The sequence below is a fragment of the Sciurus vulgaris genome, assembly GCF_902686455.1.
Source record: "Sciurus vulgaris genome assembly, chromosome: 4".
NCBI lineage: Eukaryota > Metazoa > Chordata > Mammalia > Rodentia > Sciuridae > Sciurus > Sciurus vulgaris.
The window spans coordinates 177,264,683-177,285,623 of record NC_136464.1 but is presented as its reverse complement, the minus strand read 5'-3'; the positions used below and the strand labels follow the sequence as shown (position 1 = coordinate 177,285,623).

General features: G+C 40.5%; 1 protein-coding gene across 2 annotated transcripts in view; it reads left to right on the top strand.

The window, feature by feature from the left end:
• Positions 1 to 6,387: 6,387 nt before the first annotated feature.
• The window catches only part of NALCN (sodium leak channel, non-selective), a 307,654-nt gene continuing 293,100 nt past the window's right edge, over positions 6,388 to 20,941 (top strand). The window contains exon 1 of one of the 2 annotated variants that reach the window (XM_079138603.1): positions 6,388 to 6,734. The gene's annotated coding sequence lies outside the window, so the exon portion shown is untranslated. Of the gene's footprint in view, positions 6,858 to 20,941 lie in introns of both variants that reach the window. The other variant, XM_079138602.1, reaches the window with a different exon arrangement.

Sequence of the window (20,941 nt, the reverse complement as noted above, 5' to 3'; positions counted from 1 at the left end):
GGCTATAATGTGATATTCTAATACATGTGTGCAATATGTTCTGATCACATTCAGGTAATTATCATTTCCACTGCTTGTGTTTGGAGCTCTTCTCCTGAAATTATTCATAAACTATATACAATAGGCTATTGTGAACTCTAGTCCCCCATCCTGTACCTGGACTAAATAATTAAAATTTAGAATAAAATTATCCCTGAAGGCATCTAAGAGTGGATAGGGTTAGTGAGCAATCATCAGGACAAATGTGGGTCCCAAGAGAGAGCTCAGAAGATAAATAGAGGTGGAAACCATTACTGCCACATCCAGATGAAATCAGGCCTTGATTTTGCAGTCAGTGGGGCGAGGAGCAGAAGCAGCCCTGGGCCCTAAACTTGGGAAGTCAGACCTCCAGAAAATCTGCCTTGAAGTCCAGCAGGAGGTAGGCATTGTTCCTAGAACATGTAACCATGCCTGCAGTGGCACAGATTGCTAGGTAATGAGCCTTCCCATAAGTGAAACCAAATACTATAAGCCACACATTCTGGTCAGACTTGTACTACAGGTGTTGGTGTCTCTAGGTGCCTGACAAAAGCTAACCTGAATTTGCTCTAAGGAAATCATTGTCATCTTAAGTCTCAAATAGTTCCATGAAGAATTTGTTTGGAGAGTTTCTAACGAAAAAAACTAAGTTACACAGAGAAAAAAGATAACTTTCAGAAAAATCTACAGAAAAATAGATGACAGAAACAGACACATAATCTCTTCAAACATTGAAATTCAGACATATGTCATAAAATCCCAATATCTATTATGTTTTGAACATAAGAAACAAAGAACAAGCTAAAAAAAATCTGTAAGAAATGGAAAACTATGCCAAATAGCCAAGCCATATTAAAAATTCAAATAGCCTTTCAAAACTTAATATACCATTGAAATTAAGAACTGAAAAGATTTCTCTAATAGCTGATTACACACAGCAAGATAGATACATGAACTCCAGTCCATAAGAACTTTTCAGAATGCATCACAAAGCATAAACAAAGGAAAAGACAAATGTAGATTCAGAGACATGAATGATAAAGAAGGAGATCTAATATACTAGTAAATTGGAGACCCAGAAAGAGAAGAGAAAGAGCAGGAGGCAAAATTAATACCAATAGATGATTTCCAAAAGTATAAAAAAAACTCAATTAAGATAAATGGGAAAAAACATAGAGATTCAGCACGGACAGACTTTAGGAAATCAAAGACAAAGATAGAATATTTAAAACCAATTAAAGGTAGATTAACTCGAACATAAAAGCATCTAGATTGAGTACTGATTTCTCAAAAGTAACCATGGTTGTCAGAAGATAGTGAAATTTTATATTCACAGTGCTGAAATAACATAAACACTAGACTATAATCGAGTATTTCAGGAAGAATTATCTCTAAAGAGTTAGTGACTAATGGAATTGTTGAGCAAATAAACAAAACGAAGCCATTTGCCATCAGAAAGTTTGAACTAATGGAAATTCAGGCAGATATGTAAGTTGTCAAAATACCAAAAGGATGAGGGTCCCCAAGCAGAAGCACATCAAACACTGGGACTTAGAAATATTGAAAATAAAATGATAAAAATATAATACTAAAATTTAAGTAATAGGAAGAAAGACCAAAGAACAAAATGTAAAACCTTAACAGATAGAAATATATACACAGAAGAAAGCTGGCATAGCTATATTAATAACACTTTATGGAAAAATACATTATCAGATAGATTCAGTTTTGAATGACAAAAATTTTATTTGGGAAAATACAGTAATTTAAAATGTGTGTGTACTTAGTAGCATAGCCACAGATCACCTGAAGCAAAGTTGACAGAAAGATAAAGAAAAAAAAAATATGCCTTCAATCAAACCGGGGAATTTTAATACAAAATCAGTTTTTCAGAAACTGATAAGGAAAAATTAAGTAAAGATGCAAAATATTGAACTGCGTCATCAACAACGTTGACCCAGTTGACATATCTGAGGCCCTGCTCAGGACTATCTAAACTGCGGACAGTACACATGCCTTTCAAATACAGGTGCAGCTTAGGTCCAGCAGGGGGCGCAGAAGAGGAGCTCCACCCCAGGGTTTGTCTACCTGGAGGGCAGGGCGTTCACTGTGAACAAAGGTGTCCAGCTGACAGTGACTTCAGCCCCAGCACCCACCCGGCTTTCCTTCTCTTTACTACTCTGATTTTCTTGCTTCTCAGATTAGGTATATTCCATAAAGACACAGTTTATCCAAGATCCTTTTTGGTCCCAATTTCTGGGCAGTTTACAAGAAGATAGGTAGTAAAATGAGTGATGGTCTTTGCTGCTGCCGCCAAGCCCAACTGGTCAAGCAATGCTAATCTCTTTTCTCAGTCACCAGCTTTGCATCCTTTTCCCCCCTCCGCCAGCATTTTGGGGTGACTCAGCCTATGGTCTTGGTCTGAAAACTTGGTTAGCATGTACTTATTTGGGTATTTTATACAACAAATGATACCCTTATGATTATTTACGAACTCAAAGATTTACTTCTACCTGGTAACAGCTTCTATTAAATAGTCAAAATACGCATCATTTTATTGCCGAGTGATTCTCTGGAAACATGACCTTTGTTTTTAGAATCCATCAGCTCCTCTGGGCTATTGGTTCAACGGCCACTGAGCACAATGAGGCCTCTGTTTTGCTCCCAGCCCAAGCATTTAATTGGTATTAATGTTTATTCCTGATTTCACGGCTTTACTTTTTTCCCTCCTGAAAACCAGTTTCCTCTGAAAATATGATTCTAAAGTAGAACAAAACGGTGAGGAAGGAATTTTTTTTTTTTTTTTTCCAATTCAACCCGTGAAGCACACACCTCTACATTGCTGCAGTTCTCCATGACCAGGGTGCTCTCTGCAATCCCTCCTACGATTCGGGGTGGTTTAGGTTTCCATGAGAGGAGAGGTGAAGAGCATTTCTTGACAGTATATTTCTGTCCAGTTGACAAATCACAGCTATTGTTTTTCTGAGGTTTAACATCAGCTCTTCATGGCCTTACCCTTCCTTCTTTTATTTTCTGTTGAAGAACACGGTAAGCCTATCTCCCAGCTAGGCTGATCTCAATGCAAGAAGGAACCACTTGAAACATTCAGTGGTCATGTGACAACCTTGCAAAGACCTCAGTTCTGACACAGCAGATGGTCTTTTACCACCGAGTTTCCCTCACATTTTTTAGTTCTTCAGATGACACAACTACAAAATAAGCACAGGGTCTGGTGGGATTCCAGAATGGATCCAGTCCATACAACAGAGGCACAGGTGGCTTGCAGGAGAGGGAAGGGAGGGGCAAGCCTACCTGGCCTGTTAGAAAGGAACACCTGTGAAGAGCTACGGAGCAGTCTTGCTCAAAGGATATTTGCTTTATTCAAAGGGATACTCTATAGTCACAGTCCCCTCCAGAGATCCTTAATCACAGTCTCCATGGAAGTATTTAAGATGACCCAGGTGATCCTTACTGTTGGTGAAGTTTAGAAAACATCACGTAAGGAAAAGATAGGACATGAGGTGTCTTCCAAAACCTTTACTATTTAAATTATGAATCAATATTTTGTAGTTACCCAAAGATGCTAACTCATGAGAAGATAAGGACCTATTCAGTGCTTCTATATAGGGTAGTCCTGGCCCATGAAGTCTTTCCTCAATAGAAACTCATCACTTTTGTTACTTCCCTGAAGAAGAAAGGCAAGGTTAACTTGGTCTTGGGGTGGAGCAACTTAGCAACATGTCCCCCAAGTATCTCTTCCCTGTCCTCAGGGGCATTGAATGTTTTGAGTCCTGCCACAAATGGTGTTAAAACTACAGTGTTAAAATTTCCCATGCCCTCCATCACTAAAGGGCATCTATTCTGCTGGACTGAATGCTGTACATGAGGATCCACATCAGTGAATTAGCAAGCAGGACATGCCTCTTGATGAGCCTTTCTGTATTTTTTAAGTGAGTCTTTTATTTTCCCAGCCTGAAGTATCTCCAACAGAAAATTCATCATATCAGTATTCACTGGCAAGGGGGTCTTGAAAATCACAAAATATAAACAACTGTGTACTGATTACAACCAATCTTAACAAGACCCTTAAAAAAACAAAGATTGATGAACCTTGGGTAATTATTTAAGTGTAACGTGCCCATGGATAGGTCAAATCTAACAGAATCCTGCTCCAATAGACTTCTCTCCACGGAGAGGTTGGTGACTGTGTTTCCACAGAGTACATGGCTTTGCCACCATGGATTTAAAAATTTCTCTTTTTAGCATGGTTATTATTTTTTCCATAACTCACTATGGCATCAAAGGTGATACTAATTTTTGGTGGAAATAAACAGTAGGAGTAGATAAGTTAGTGAGTGAAACAAATATCCTGCTTTCATCAAATTCTTACTATCACTCATTTCATAATTATTTCTATGCCAAAGCCCTTGCTGAACTATGAACACAATTTCCTCTAAGCCACAGTTTACTGTCGTGACTGTGCTTTGGCTTGGCTTCACCCTCGGTTACTGCAAAAGTCCTTATATCCACTGTTTTCTCTCTGGTTGGCTGGGCCCCTACTTCACTGCTTAATACAGATTTAACCCTGTATCTCACTCACACAAACACCTTCCAGGGCCAGGAACTGAAATAGGCTGGAGACCTGTGGGCAAATGGGAGGTATATGCCTAAATAAGAGGCATAAGATGTCCTCAGCTGCTTCATGACATGTGGAAATGCAGACCCTACTTGGCTAGATCTTTGTATTTTTCACAATAAACCAAAAATCTCTTTGTGTTCAAGTGTTGATAATTGATCTTAATTTGTCAAAAATATGTTGCAAGTTAGCAAAAAGACACCTGTGAATTACATTGAATCCACAGCGCAGCAATTCTGGAAAAGATACTTGTCCATTCTTCCCTACTTTTACTGAAAGAAAATAGGAGGAGGATGAGCAGGTAAGATGGGTAATATGATATTTTAAATGTAACCACCTGCCTTTTACATTGATTATCTACTTCCACATACAGTGAATTCTAAAGATTCCAGAATGGATGTATTGAACTTTTCCATGCATCCCTCAAAGCCCATGGATTTTGCTTGAAGGCAATGGATTCTCTAACACTGTCCATCATACATAGAATTGTATGGCTTCTAAGCATGAATCATAGATGCTTAAACAGAGGTAGTTCAACCATTGGCAGAGAAGGGTCTGAAATGCCCATTTAAAGGGAGAAGGAACCTGAGATTAGTAAAATTACTATCATTCCTTTCAAAAAATTGGTAAATATCTTAGTGTTTCATTAATCTGATTTTCTTACTGATAATTCTAACTTGAATTCCAAACAATGATCTATAGCTGTGCATTTTAAGACACTATCTAAAATAGTGTTTAGGTTAAACAGCAAGAACAGTGACATAACATGATGGAAAAATTGGTCATTTTCCAAAATTATGAGTAATTTTCAAAATTAGTCATAGATTTACCATTGTTAAAATTACTTTTAACTTCGGTATGATGAATGGTTTCACCATTTGTTCAAAACAGCTTTTTAAATAGTTGGCCTTTCTGAAGCCATCAGAAATTTGAAAAAAAAATTCCACATAGTTCTGTATATTATGAAATACCAATTACTTTTTAAAAATCCCTTTAAACAAAGCAGAGCTAATATGGATTGTGGAGGTTAATGGACTGTGAATAGGTTTTTGTAAGATGGTAACTTAATTGAATATACATAACCAGAAAACAGTTTAAAAATGTAGGCGTGTGTAATTTTACTTTCATCCCTAGGAATAAAACATTCCGCAATAGACAATTCTTCTTTGTTTAGGATTTCTCTTTTAAAGGAAGCTTCTTAAAATGTGCCTGTGTGCACGCTGGAAAACTCACTGGCCAGGAGTTCCTTGGTGATTTTAGTATCTGACTACATGGCAAGAGTCCAGCTTCTAAGGAACCTTCCAGAGAGTGGGACTGAGTGGGAGGACGTCCCCTGGGCCTGAGCATGGTGCTTCAGATCCAAGATTTCCCTGCTCCTGTTCTGCTGGGAGTCCTAGGAAACCTCAGATGTCGCCTTCTATCCGGGTACCACACACAGGGCATGGGGTTAACTGTAACTTGTGAATGGATTTCAATCTCCCATTTTCGAGGTCATTTTCAGACTTGACAACGTATTTTAAAGGAAAAATGTCAACATATTTGGAAGACTGATAAGTGTGGCTGATGCACTCATTATTTAGCCATTTCATACCGAAGGGTGAAGCCAGTTCACGTCCTCAGACACTGTATACAGTAGGACTACACAGGCGTGCACGCTGGGCTTGCCGGCCTGTATGCAGTGGCCTTCCCTGCGCGGACCCCGCGTATGCTGGGCTCCTTCCTGTGCACAGCGAGTGCTGGGTGAGCGCGAGACCCCGAGGAGCGGGCAGATGAGCGCCCAGCTGTTGCTGGGAGACTGGCTGGGGGTGGCGGCTAGGGCGAAGGAACCTGCAAGTACCGACCCACGCGCCCGCCACCGGCTGCAGCGCAGCCTCCTCTGCCGTAGCCTCCCTCCATCCCCGGGCATCGCCGCAGCCCCTGCGGCAAAGCCGACTCCAAACCCCAAGCAGAGAGGCCTGCGGCCCCCGAACGCCCCTCCGCCCGCGCCCGCCCTCGCCCCGGCGGGAGCGATGTTAATTGCCAGGACCAGCGCGGAGCGGCGGCCCCCGCCGGGCCGAGCGCGCTGACGGAGCCGCCGTAGGTGAGGGGCCCGCGTCCCCGCCCGCCGTGGGCGCCGCGCCCGGCACGGATCGCGCCCGCAGCCCGCTGTCGCCGCCGCCGCCGCCCGCGGGCACCATGACCGCTCTGAGCGCTGGGGTTACAGGTTGGTCACTGCCGCCGGTGCCCCGGAGGCTGCGGCGCGGCCGAGGCCCGGGAGGCGCTGCCCGCCCCTCGCCCGGCTGGGCCCAGCAGGCGCGCGGGCACGAGGGGCTGGGGACCCGTCCCCGCCAGGCCGCGGGAGGGGCGCCCCCTCCTCACCGCGGGGCGCGCGCTCCCCGCCGGCGGCGGCGCGGGGAAGGGGCGCACCGTGCGCCCTCCCTGCCGCTGCGCGGGGCCTCGGGGCGCCTGCAGCGGGGTGCGCCCTGGCGGGCCCCGGATCCGAGGGCCGCCGGACCTGGACCGGCCCCGCCTGGCCGGCCGGCAGGTGTTGGGGGTGGGGAGAGCAGGTGCTGGGGATGGGCTGATGCAGGGCGGGAGCGGCTGCTCCAGCGGCTCTGCTGCGGCCGCCGCCTGGTCAGCCTCTGCGCCAGGGCGCAGGTGTGGGGCGCAGCCCGGCTCCAGCAGGTCCCCAGAGGGGCTCGGTGGCCTTGCCCCACCCCCATGTACCTGCGGGCTGCTGTTTGCTAAATAGCTCTCATTTTATTAATTGGTCTGGTTAAGCAGCTATCATTAGGGTGGCCACCCAGCAAGCAAAGCAGTGCCCTGCCATAGCAACACCATTTTGTCTTTGAACCTTCAGGAGGAACCCAGCATGGATGGCCTGGCTGGAATCCTGAGGCCGGCCCAGAATCCTGACCCAGAGGTTCCCTCAGACTCCAGGTTCCTCCTTGAGATGGTGTGATAACTCTGAACTCCTAAGTTTTTTAAGCACCATAGGTGAACCTTTCCGTTTTGGACACAATTTTTCATGGATGTATTCTTAAGGATGTGTGACTACACACTCTCAGGCCTCGGAAGGTTTCTGCCATATTCTTGTGTTTCTCTGGTCCTTGTACCAGGCCGCTCCTGTGGTGGTGACCCAGAGTTTAGCACCGGGGACTTTTGGTCTGTGGTTGGTAGAGAAGACCTCTCATAAGAGATGAACAATTAACAGGTGGCTGTGTTTTCAAAATTTGTGATTCATACTGTTGCAGCTACAATATGACTTTGTGTTACCTGGGAGAGAAGGTGGACTGGCGGTTATTCCTGAGGCTGATACAGCAGGAGGGGCTTTTTATATTCCAAGGTGAAGTTTTGACAGTTCTTAATAAGAATCATGGCTTCTCACACCCCACAACAGCAATTAATTTCCTGACTGGTTGGCCTTCATTCTGTGTGCCTTTCTGTGTTGGATTTTTCATTCTTCTATGGTATATTTTGACCCAGCCACTAAGACCAGGAATAGCAAAGGAAAAATCGGACTTTAGAGAAAAATTGAAAAGTGGAAAAGTCCATTGAGTTCTCTTACATGTTCATAGAAGATGTGACATCTTTGTAAAATAGATGTGTTATCACTAAAAAAGACTGTGCTAGAACCACTATAAAAACTGTCTTGTGAAATAGTGGTAATAGAGTTGTAACTTTGAACATGACTTGCAAGATAGTCAAAAGAGGAAAAACATACTTTTTGAAAGAAAAAAATCTCACAGTAGTACTTGCTTGCAATTTAGTTAATTGAGGGTCTAAGTAGCATTTTCTCCTCTGTTAAGACATTTTTTTTGTAATGTGTTCTAATTGCGTCTTTCTTTACCTGCATTCGTTGAGCATATGTATGCTTGTGTGCACAGGTCTGTGCACCTTGCACGTAGGTACATATTTGTTTTATCATTTATCAGTGATACAAGATAATTTCAGAATCTTTTTGTCTACATTGACTTATTCTTGGGGAAAAGAGTTGTGTGTGGTTTTCAAGTTCATGGAAAAAAAATTCACAGCTACATTATATATCCTAATATAAGCCAGAAACTGGACCAGAAGCTGAGTATCCAGTGAGAAGAGATGAACCCAAGTTCTAAGACTCTATCAGGAAAGACAAATACGTAAGCAGGGTGCACATACAGATGGATAGCCTATCATAAGTTTAGATTTAGAAAATATGATCTTGAATTTACAAAAAAAGAGATTATGCGTTACCCGCCGAAACTGGCATCAACATTTTATTTAGAGCTTGACTTTCATGTTATATGATGCTTACTTTTCTCAGGGACCTACCCAAGAAATTTTAGACCTTCAAAACTTTTTCTATGCTAACATTCAAACTTTTTTGAATTTCAAATCAGTCAGGATAGAGATGACAGAAGAATGGAGAAAACAGAACAAGCATCTTATGTTTCAAAAACCTAACAAATGACCACAATCTGTGCATTTTCTGTAGTCTTTTTAAGAGCAAGATTTTATTTAGTTGTAGTTATAAAGTTGTATGACTTTATACGGGTTTTCTATTTAATATTTATCATAAACTTTAGAAATAATTCCTTATAGTTTTCTTACTGAAAAAAATTGAAAATGACTACAAAACATTAAACCCAATGAATATTACTTCACTTATCCAAAAACTTCTCTATCTTTGGATATTTGCTGCTTCCAGTTTTTCATCAATATAATGTTTCCTGATAATTATTGTATAGTGATTTATTTCTATTGCATATTTCTCTTGAAAAATTCTTAGTATTTTTATAGACGATATATAATATACACACACACATCCGATCTGTGTATCTATCTGTATATATATTGGCTCCGTAAAGACTTCAGATTATAATGCTGAGTAAATGCTTAATATGCTTTCATTTTTGAAAATCACCTTCCCTCTTTTATGGGAATAAAAAATGAAAATGATAGCTTGAATTTATGACCTTTGTGCTACATAAATACTTGACCTTTAACAAATTCGTCTGAAAACTAAATGATAAAATGCACCTTTTATAGTAAAACCAAAGTAGAAATGTTCTAAAAATTGAAAACTGGAAAACAGGTAAGTAAATGCAAATTCTTTTAGCAGAAATGGCTGTTGAGTTCAGTCTATATTGCTTTTACTTTCCTGCTCAGACTTTAAATAAATAAATCATCAAAGGAATTTATTTAGTGAGAAATCTTAGAATTTATATTCGTATTCACATATAAATACTAAGATTAAGTGAGGGAACTTTTTGTCATTAGACTACCAAGACCTAGGCATTTCTAGTCAGTTCAGTAGAGATGGAACTGGACTGATGAGTAAAACTAAAGTTCACAATACCCTAAGGTAGTTGTAGGAAAGTTCAGGAGAGATCCTGAGAGAACTACTTCACCTGAAGGGGTGAAGGCTGGGTTGGGAGCAGTGGTCAGACAGACACTAGACTTTGGAAGCAGTTTCTCCATCAGGTCCTGGGCAAGTGCAGCTAGACCAAATGGCATGTGTGCAGATGACAGGGATTTTCCCCATGGGTCCAGAGGTCCAGAGGTAGAGGCCGGAGCAGAAGCCTAAGGAGACAGTCAAGGAGAATTAGAAGGAGAGGCCAGAGCCCTGTGACCAGAGGAGTCATCTATGAGGAGATCAGGAGTGAGATCATTACAGAAAGCAAGGAGATGAGAGGAACACTTTGTTTGTGGAGAGGATGGTATGTAGGGAAGAGAGCCAGCAGAGACACATAGCACATGCTCTTCCTGACAGGGAGCAAAGCAATGGAACACAGCCATGTTTTAAAGAGAAACGAGATCAGTTTTTTCCTTTGAGATTTAAAAATACCCAAATATGCAGATCAAAATAGTTTATCATGTGCCAGGAAAAATAAATCAAACATAGTTAACATCTAGATGTAGTCTGTTGAATGCTTTGGATTTGAAAATAAGAAGGAAAATAACCCATCAGCATTTTGAACAAGTATTTAAAAAATTACCTGTCCACATAGGGACAATTTAAACTGACTTTGAACACTCTCTCCAAAATTATCAACAAATAGTAAAATAATATGCTGAAAATGCATAGTACTGAAAAATATCACAGGGCTCTTCTCTTATACACTTAATACAAGTAAAAAATGAAAAATAAAAAGATGAAGAAATGCATGCTAGGCAAGTACTAACCCCCAAAATGAGCTTTAAGTATATAAAGATTAGAAAAACAATTCAAAATTAAATTAGAAAAAGGGACCTTAAACTAATAAAAGTTAGTGTTGTTGATAAAATTATTATAAGCCTCCTGTATATACAAATATTTATGGCATTGTAAGTATGTACAGTTGAAAGTATTCTTGTGGTGTATTTTGGGGGACAGGGGACTCATGGCACATTGATTTAGTATCTTTACAAAGGACTCTGTGCCTGAAAGGACATCAGGAGTGATTCAGTTTAAGAAGCAAAGAAAATGTCTAAGTAGAACTAGAGAGGAAAAGAAAGGATGAACTTCAGAAAATGAAAACAAATGAATTAACTATAAAACTATAGACCTAATAGGAAAAAATTGGAGCTGTGGCCTTCTAATCTGGAAGTATCTACAGGAACTATTAGAATGCCAAGAAATAAGAGTGACCGAAAAGGGGTTGGAGAAGGAGGGTACTGGAGAGAACTGGGTGATCAGTGGAAATGAAGAGGTGGATGGTAGACTTGTCAGTGGGAACAAGTGCTAACCGATCTTGGTGACAGAAGGAGGAGAATGGAAGGGAGGGTAAGTTAAAAATAGGTCCAGGCCTTTAACCTGGAGTGATTGTAGGTATTTTTATTATATTTTGTTTTATGTAGAAAAGTACATTCCAGACATGGGTGGTGCATGCCTGGTATTCCAGTGACTCGGGAGGATGAAGCAAAAGGGTCTCAAGTTCAAGACCAGTCTCAGCAATTTAGCAGGACCCAGCCTCAAAATAAAAAATACAAAGGACTGGGAAATGTAACTCAGTGGTAGAGCACCCCTGGGTTCAATCCCCAGTACCAAAACAACTTTTTTCTTTATCTTTCAGTTAATAATACCTATAGATTAAATACTTCATTTCAGTTTTTCTTAACCGTTCAATGATGATGATGATGATGATGATGATGGTGATGACGACGATGACAACTACAAAATCCACATAAGACCAGTTTAATGTATCTCTTGGAGTAAAAGAAGAATTTTTAGGAAAAAGAATTACTTAAAAATTGTGAAAAGTACAAAAATAGACACCTGTGTCAGATAAGATATAAATTTGTATTAGACAAATTATGTCATTGATGTCTTAAAATTCAATTAAATATTAGTTGTAAAATTTTCCTGAAGTTAAAAAAAAATAACTTAAGACAACATATAACTGGAGTGGATGGGAATCTTTCAAACATGGAAACATGGGAACTTGTTTAATTATTCCTCCTAAGAGTCAAAGCACAGAAATTAAAATTTATTTTGCAAATAAAAGATTAAAGTTCTTAAAAGTGGAATTTATAAGGGCACTAATCCCATTCAAGAGGGTTTTACCCACCTGACATAACTATCTATCAAAGTCTCTATATCCAAATACCATAAAATTAGAGACTAGGACTTTCATAGATGATTTCTAGAGCTTTGAGAATGTTTAAAAACCTTCCTGGATGACTGATGTTGAACAATCTTCAAAAATGACTATTTTAATCCACTTACCATTTTGATTCAAACTTTTGTGAATTCATATTACAAAATGCAGTTATCAAAAGAATTTGGCACCTCCCTCTGACTTTTCATCAATTTTAAATATAGTGGCAACTTTTGGAAACTACTGTTTTAAATGTTCTATCTTCCTTGTCCAACCTTTGCAGATTCATATTACAAAATTAAGTAACTTCAATGACAGCAGATATTTTGGGCTAGAGATGTAGCTCAGTGCTTGCCTAGCATGTGTGAGGCCCTGGGTTCAATTCCCAGTACTGCTAAAAAACAAAACAAAACAAAACAAAAAAACAGTCTTTTTTCCCTGATTTTTCATAACACTTACTGATAGTAACAGCTCACTAAGCTCACTGGAGTAAAATGAATTCCACTGCACCACTTGATGGTGAAAACCTTTGGCACCTCTGTCACTTCATGAAGGATGGAGAGGCATTAGAGACCACCTGAGATTATAAGAAGCTTTAGGTTCTTACAGATTCACATATGGTTTTGTTGTTGCTTGTTTGTTTGCTTTTTCACTTTTATTAGTGCATTGTAGCTTCACATCATAGTTGGGTTCATTATGACAAAATCATGCATGGAATTTAATTGACTCCATTTCAGTCCCTGGTGCCCCACCTTCCCCTGTCCTCCATCTCCCCTTCCTCTTTCTCTACTGGTCTTCCTTCCACTTGTGTATTTACTTTTAATTTCTGTAGGGACTTTTTAATTTTTTTTTTACCTTGACATGCTTTTTTTGAAAATTTCCTCCACCTACATTGTACCCAGAATGACTCAAAGCATTAGAAATCTATAGGCTTTCTAAACTTGGAGAGAATGACAGTTTTCTGAATAGAGGCTGGAAATCCTGCTTATCCTGAATGTGCAATCTGATCACCTCAACTTGTGATCAGTATGGGATTGAAATGGTGGAACTCATAGAAGCAGAGAGTAAAACAGTGGTTTCCAGGGGAAGGTGGAATAGGGTTGCCAATCACTGGGTGTGAAGTTTCAGCTATGCAGAATGAGTACATTCTAAGATCTGCTATACAATGTCCTGCCTAGATTAACCACATGTGAACCTAAGAATCTGTTCAGAGGATAGCTCTCAAGCTAAGTGTCCTACTCACAGTAAAATAACAATAGAATCTTAAAAATAGGGACTTAGGGAGTACAAATACAACCTCTCCTACTGTCAGACTGTTTTAGTTGGAGCGATTTGAGTGGCATGGCTAAAGGACATTGAGGCATTATAGTTTATCCTGAATTCCTTCACTGAACCCAATAATTTTTAAAGGTCAGGGAAAATTCAATTTTCACAATTTAAAACAACTGCATAGAAGAATCCCTGGTTGAAACAATCACCTCATTTTAGAATATTGGTAGAAAGAGCCAGAGAAAAACCTTTGGGTAGTAGGAAATAAACTCAGTATAAGAAATGAGGAACCATTTTCTGTTTCTAATCAGTTTGTTGACAAAAGACAAAAGAGGAGCCTGTCTGTGGAGGTGACCCCTGGGAATGTGTGGCTTCCTCTTGTCACCCATCTTGGGTGGCCCTTGAGTCCTGCTGGGACTGGAACAGCATGAAACATTCTGTTTCTGCAAGCTACATCCTGATTTAGTGAGGGTCAAGACCAATGAGTAAGCACCCCCTAAAAGAAAAATGGCATTTGGAGGAGGTGGACAGAGAGAGAACACAACCAAATCAGGGAATTTACTTTTGTATAAAATCAGATTAAAAAATGACCCACAAGGATGTTATGCCTATTGGGAAATGGGGCAGCTGCTCCGTTGTGCAGATACACATTGCTGCTGTGACCCCAGGGACCAACATTTTGAAGCTGTCTTAGTTCTCCTGCTAACATGCAGCTCTCTGTGATGTTGGGGGCGGGGGAACACAGGACTCCAGGCTGTTTCAAGGAGAAAAGGGTCCAGCTGCTGCCTTCCCTCCCAGCAGAAGCCAAATTTGAGGGAAAGGCCCATCTAATCCATTGAAGTTCATGAGCAAAGAATCCCTGGGGAGCTGAGGGAGGCTTGTGGGAGATGCCTGGCGGTGCAGGTGTAGTGGCTGGCAGGCATGCTCTAATTTAATCTTACCACTTAGACGTGAGTGAGAGGCAAGAATTGGAGAGTCTCATCTCTGTTCTCTGGGAAAGAGAGGGCTTGCAAAGGTCAGTTGCAAGGAGAGCTCAAGGGCAGAGTCTCAGAGCCTGGCTGCCTGGAGGCTTATCACACACAGCTGTGTGACCCCAGGCAGGGCACCCACCTTCTCCAAACCTCAGGTTGATCAGAAGTAGGAAGAGCAGGGACACCAGCCTCCTTGGGGTCCCTGCCAAACTCTTAGCCCCACACATAATAAACTCTTGCCAAACTTCACTTTTTAGAAATAATTTATATTTAATTTTAAATGAAAATAAAAACCTCATCAATGCAAAACATTTGAAAAGTTCAAATGTTCTTAAGATTAAAAAGTAAAATCAAATCTCCATCTGTTCTTTCCCCTCCTTCGCCTGCCTTTGTTCTCCCAAAGAAACAGACTAGGTACTTAGATTCTCAACCTGCTTCTAACTCCTAGGAGCTGGGCATTTTCGCCTCACTTTTATTTTATTTTTTTTTTTTTGGTACCTAGGGGTGCTTAACCACTGAGCCACATCCTAGGGGTGCTTAACCACTGAGCCACATCCCCAGCCCCTTTTATTTATTTATTTTTTTATTTTGAGACAGGGTCTTACTGAATTAGCTAGGGCCTTGCTAAGTTGACAAGGCTGGTCTTGAACTGGAAATCCTCCTTCCTCAGACTCTTGAGCTGCTGGGATTAAAGGCGTGCACCATGACACTGATCTTGCCTCACATTTTTAATCTGTACAGGGGAATAATATTAAAAAGTACTTTCAGAGAGGTGTTTGGTGCTTGGAATTATGCTTGGCCCAGAACTAGTGTCAATAAATGTTCTCATCTTTCAGGTAGAAAAAGCAAGAAAACAAGAATACATAATACTTAAGCTTGCTACTGTTCTAAGATTATGTGTAGCAGTTTATGGACCATCGCTGTCCCTGGGAGATGATCAAATGTGCAGCTTCAGGAGTGTGGGTCCCTTTCATCACTGGAGGCCACGTCAGACATAATCAAATTCCTCCAAGACTGTTCAGAACACCTTTCTAGCAATTCTTCACCGTGTAGTTGTGAACATTCTAAGAGTATCCAGAAAGGGGCAACACGTCAGGACAGTCCAACACATCATCACCGGAAGCTGCAAGATGAGGCCGTTCTTTTTGTACAATAAACAACTACTTCTTTTTAACTGCTAATTGATAACTTCCATTTAGTCTGGATTTTCCTTAGGGATGATTCCTGAGAATAGTACAGTCTACTTTTATTATATTTTCTCTAAATGTTTTAAACAAAAACGAGAAAAAATATTCCTTACTCCCATCTGATAATCTCATGTCAGAGGACACACACTACAAATCAAAATCATGATGTTGATTGAGTCTGATCACCACCCAGTTCTCTCCAGTACCCTCCTTCTCTAACCCCTTCTATGTCATTCTTATTTCTTGGTATTCTAAAACTTCTTATAGCTACTTAGAGATTAATGTTTCTTCTCGATTAGAAGGTCAGAGCTCCAAGTTTTTTCTATCAGGTCTAGAGTTTTGTAGTTAATTCATTTGTTTTCATTTTCCAAAGTTTATCCTTTCTTTTCCTGTCTATTTCTGTTTTCTTTTCTTCTAAAACTGAATTGCTCACTCCTGATGCCCTTTTAGGGCACAGAATCCTTTGAAGAGATACTAAATTGATGGACCATGTCCCCCTCTGCCCCCAAAATACAAAGGAAAAGGCTGACTAAATGGACAATGGCATTAGAAACTTGGAAAGTTCACTTAAATTAATTTAATGAGAAGTTGGAATTTTCTTTCCAGAACAATGATAGAGATTTTTAATAGATGTGTGGTAGGAAAAACTACAAACTAAATCATATAATAAAAATCCATTCAATTTTAGGAGATAAGAAAAGATCATACTGTTTTTAAAAATAATACTAATGCTGAGAAAGTTTAGAGTTACCAGGTTGCGTGATTAAAATACGTTGAAAAATACTTTTTAATCTATCTATTATATGAGAACCAATGAGAAAGACTTAGAGGAGGAAAAGTTTATTTTGGCTCTCAGTTTCACAGGTTCACCCCATGGTTGGCCCACTCCTAACTCTGGGCCTGAGGTGATGCAGAACAGTATAAGGGAAGGGTGTAGCAGAGAAATGCTGCTCAGGGTGTGGGCAACCAGGAAGCAGAGGGAGCTCCGCCCCCCAGGGACAAAACATAAACCCTAAAGGCACATCCCCAGTGACCCACCTCCCCTAGCCACACCCTACCCACCTACAGATACCACCCAGTTAATCACTATCAGTGGATTAACCCACTGATTCAGTTACACCACTCATAATCTAATCATTTTGCCTCTGAACATTCTTGCATATTCTCACACGTGAGCTCTTGGGGGACTGCCCATACCTAAACCATAATAATACTGTACTTATTGTTTAATTCAGTAGTTCTGTGAGCCATATTGCTGTGGGTCACATTTTGGCTCATCTGTAAGAGTAAATTCCCTTCACCTATAAACTGGTTCCTGTAAGAATTGAATAAGATAATGTACAATATACTTAGGATGGGGTTTGGCACATAATAAACTCTTGATACTCACTTTTATTGGAAGAAGTCTGTTTTTACTGGGAGGAAATCAACCAATAATCTCACTATTTTAGTGTGGAAACCTCCATGTCTCTCAAACCATCTCATCGTGTGTGTGTGTGTGTGTGTCTACATGCATATTTGTGCATGTATACTATTGAAGGTACTGAAGGTTAATTTCCATTAGACAAAGGATTCTGACCAGGGAATGCCATTTAGTTTTACATCAAGTTTTATCTCTAATATTTTTCTTTAAATGGTTTTCATTATTAAAATGGAAAGGCAATGATTGAGCAGCCACTCAACAGGAGTCACTGAAGTTGCTAGATTCAGGTTTGTAGAGTGCCGGGTCCCATGTGCTGGAAATTGTGAGACATGATCTCACAAGGGGAGAGGCAGAGGGCAGGTGAGCCCAGGACTCGGTCACTGGTGACAGTGACCCAGAACTCAGTCACTGATGACAACGGCTGGGGATGCAGATGATCCTGGTGGGAAGCAAGAGGGTCTTCCATCCATTCAAGACACAGTAAGAGCCCACCCACCAGGGCAGAGGGAGGTGAGGGCCCTGGGGCTCAGCTGCCCTGGGAGTGGAGGAAGGTCTGGTGGGTGGGGACAGGTGAGCATGATGGTGCCGGATAATGGAAAACTTGAGGACGGAAGTGGGTGTTTTCCTCAGTATAAGCCATGGTGTGAAATTTATGGTGCTACATTCACTTTCTGAACGATCATGTCTTCTGACTGAAAGGAAATTTGGCAAAGAAATTGGACAGTCTGTACCTTTACAGAAACAATGACATGTTGCTGATCCCGCATCAGGAACACACGTCTCCTTGTGTTCACGTCTTGATCAAGGTGTGCTCAAGCTCACTGGAGATGTCCGTGTGCATGAGGAAAAGGCAGCAGAGTGTTGTTCAAAGATTGATAAAAATGGTTTGTTGTTTGGGGTTTTGTGACAATTTAAAAAACGAAGAAGAGAAGCAGTCATGCTCAAAATAAGAATTAAGATTTTAACCAACAAATTGATAACATTTAATTTAATTATTTCCCAAAACATGGGATGATCTATTTCTCAGTTACAAATTCAACCCTGGAAGGCTAATCTTGAAAGATTTGTGAATACCTGTTTACCTTGCAAGGCCTTGAATATGTAAGGATGCAAATGAGCTTATGAGACTACAAAGATAAAGAAGGGGCCCAGATGTTTGAAGGTGATATTTATTTACAGTTAGGATTTTGTGTGCATGCAGTTTACCGATGGGAAAAAAAGATATTATTAGACACTGCTGGATGAAAAAATGCTGTTACAGAACAGTATGGAAGCACCATTTATAAACAAATGTATGCGTGGAAAATGGAAAAATATATGTGGAAAATAAAGTCCTAAAAGAGATAAATACATGTCCCATAGGAGAGTCAGTGTTCCAGACAAAGAAAATCCCCAGTGGAGAGAGCCCATCCCCATGACTGCTTTGTCAGCAACCCCTTGCCCAATGACTGACGAGATGTATGTCCAACAAACACCTGGCAAAAATGGTTGAGTCTGTACAAGTGGAATTCCTGATGGCTTTCGTTTTTGTTTCTCATATTGTTTATAGATTTTTGCTAAGTTTCCTATAACAAAGTTGCATTGCTTGTATTAATGAAAATAAAGTTGATAGAGGTATTTTTTCCTAATTTAAGGTGTAGGTATTTGAGGTCAAGGAAATGTCTAGACAGTGAGCCCTCCTGGCCTTTTGCAAGAGACTCACTTTGCCTGATGGCATAGGGCCAGGCTGGGAGTAATCTGTTCCATGCCCCTGACCTGGGCAGGTGGGGTTGACGAGCAGTAAGCTGTGAAGGAATGGGAGAATCAACAGATGGGGTTGAAGAGTGGGGGAAGCTCCCTGTGGATCTGCTGCTCTACCTTTAACTTAAATATGTTATCTAGTGCATCAGGAGCATGGAACATTTGGGAATTTTAGGAGAGAAGAGACAAGTATGTTTTGTTCAATGCTAAATCCATATCATCTACCAATGTTTGGGATTTTTTTTTAAATGAATGCATTATACAGTGTGAATGAAGGAAAAACTTCCATTAGCAATGATGATTGCTCTTCTAAAGACATGGAAGGAAGTAAGAGGTGAGTAGTCAGAGGACCTTTATTGAACATTTTATTTTTTGAATTTTCTTCCCAAACTGACAGAGATATTAAGCAGTGGAAGACCACCATGAAGTGGTGTGTGTGTATGTGTGTGTTGAATAGGGATATAGATAAACAATTTTGTTTGCATTCATAAAGACCCCATTGTTCGGGCACATAAGTGATCAGAATAGTAGTTGTTGACATTGATGTATTGACAATTGTAATGACACCTAGTGATAAAAAATAAACCAGTATTTCTGTCTTCTTTGGGGGCACTTTTAGAATGAAATAGCTCCTATGGTTTTGCTAAGTGGTGTTTCTCTTTACAGTTTTCTACTTGAATATTGAATCTTTCAGTTAAAACAAATCAATCATATATGTAGACAAAAATCCTGAGTTAAATTAGGAAATTCAGAATGATTGATGTGGAATGGAGCAGACAACAAACAGGACACAGCTGGGTAAAGGATCTGCAGTAGCTGAGAGTTTGGAGAATGGAGGAAAATGGAATTTTTCACCAGTTTAAGTGCATCATGCCAGTGTGAGTGTGGATGGAAATGCAGGTCCAAATCCGTGGGATTCGGTGTCCTCGAGGTTAAATTCAGTAGGCAGTTTGTGAGCTCCACAAATGCCTTGGCAGTTTTCTGTTGATCCGTGTCCTGCACAAAGTGCTGACTCCATAGTGCATGCATAACATCTATTACGTGAATGAAAGGAGAGGGTGAGAAGCAAGATAAGCTGAGATGTTCTGGGTCGCAGGAAAGACCACATTAGAGTTTGGGGAAGTTCTTTTTAAAAAAAAAAAATGGTGTCTCGCTCTGTTGCCTAGGCTGGCCTTGGACCCCCTGCCGACCTCCTGGTTAGTGGGGATCATAGGATGCCCTTCCCAGGAAGTTTGTTTTTTAACCATATTAATTTAGTCCATGAACATGAGGAAACTGTGCATGTGCTTGTATCTCCCTCAGCTTCTTTTATCATTATTTTATGGTTTTCCATGTAGAGCTTTTTCACCTCCTTGGTTCAATTTATTCCTATGTATTTTATTGTTTTGTAACTATAGTAAATGGGATTGTTTTCTTGCTTTTGTTTCAGATAGCTAGCTCTTGGGGTATACATGTTTTGTATGTTGATTTTGTATCCTGCAACTTTACCCAATTGGTTTATTAATTCTAACAAGTTTTTGGTGGAGTCTTTAGGGTTTTCTCTATGGAAGATCTCCTCATCTTCAAGCAGGGAGAAATTGAATTCTTCCTTTCCAAATTAAGGTATTTCTTTCTCCTGCCTAGGACTTCTAGAACACCATGGTGGAGCTTGGGCATCCTCGTGTTGTTACGGACCTCAGATGGCCAGCTTTCAGATTTTCCCCATTCAGGGTGATATCGACTGTGAGCTTGTCACCTAAGGCCTTTGTTGTGTACAGTTCCCTTCCTTCTATACCTAATTTTTTATCATCAAGGGAAGTTCAATTTTGTCAAATATTTTTTTCTGCATCATTTGAAATGATCATATGGGAAGTTGACTTTTGTTGTAAAGGAGAAGACATTAAAAAGGCAGCCCATGGCTAGATGAATGTACCTCAGTGGTAGAACATTTGCCTAACTTGTGTGCAGACCTGGATTCAATCACTAATACCTCAAAAAAAGAAAGAAATGGCATCCTAGGTCTGGGGTCTTATGAACTAGAAAGCAGCCTAGTAATAGGGATAAAATGAAAGGGGCCATTGAACATGCAGAGAACAAGGGAACAAGAAAAGGAGTCATTACTGAGAATATGTGTACTATAAACCTTCATGGATCTTCTGGCTGCTTGTGTGAGGCCTGAA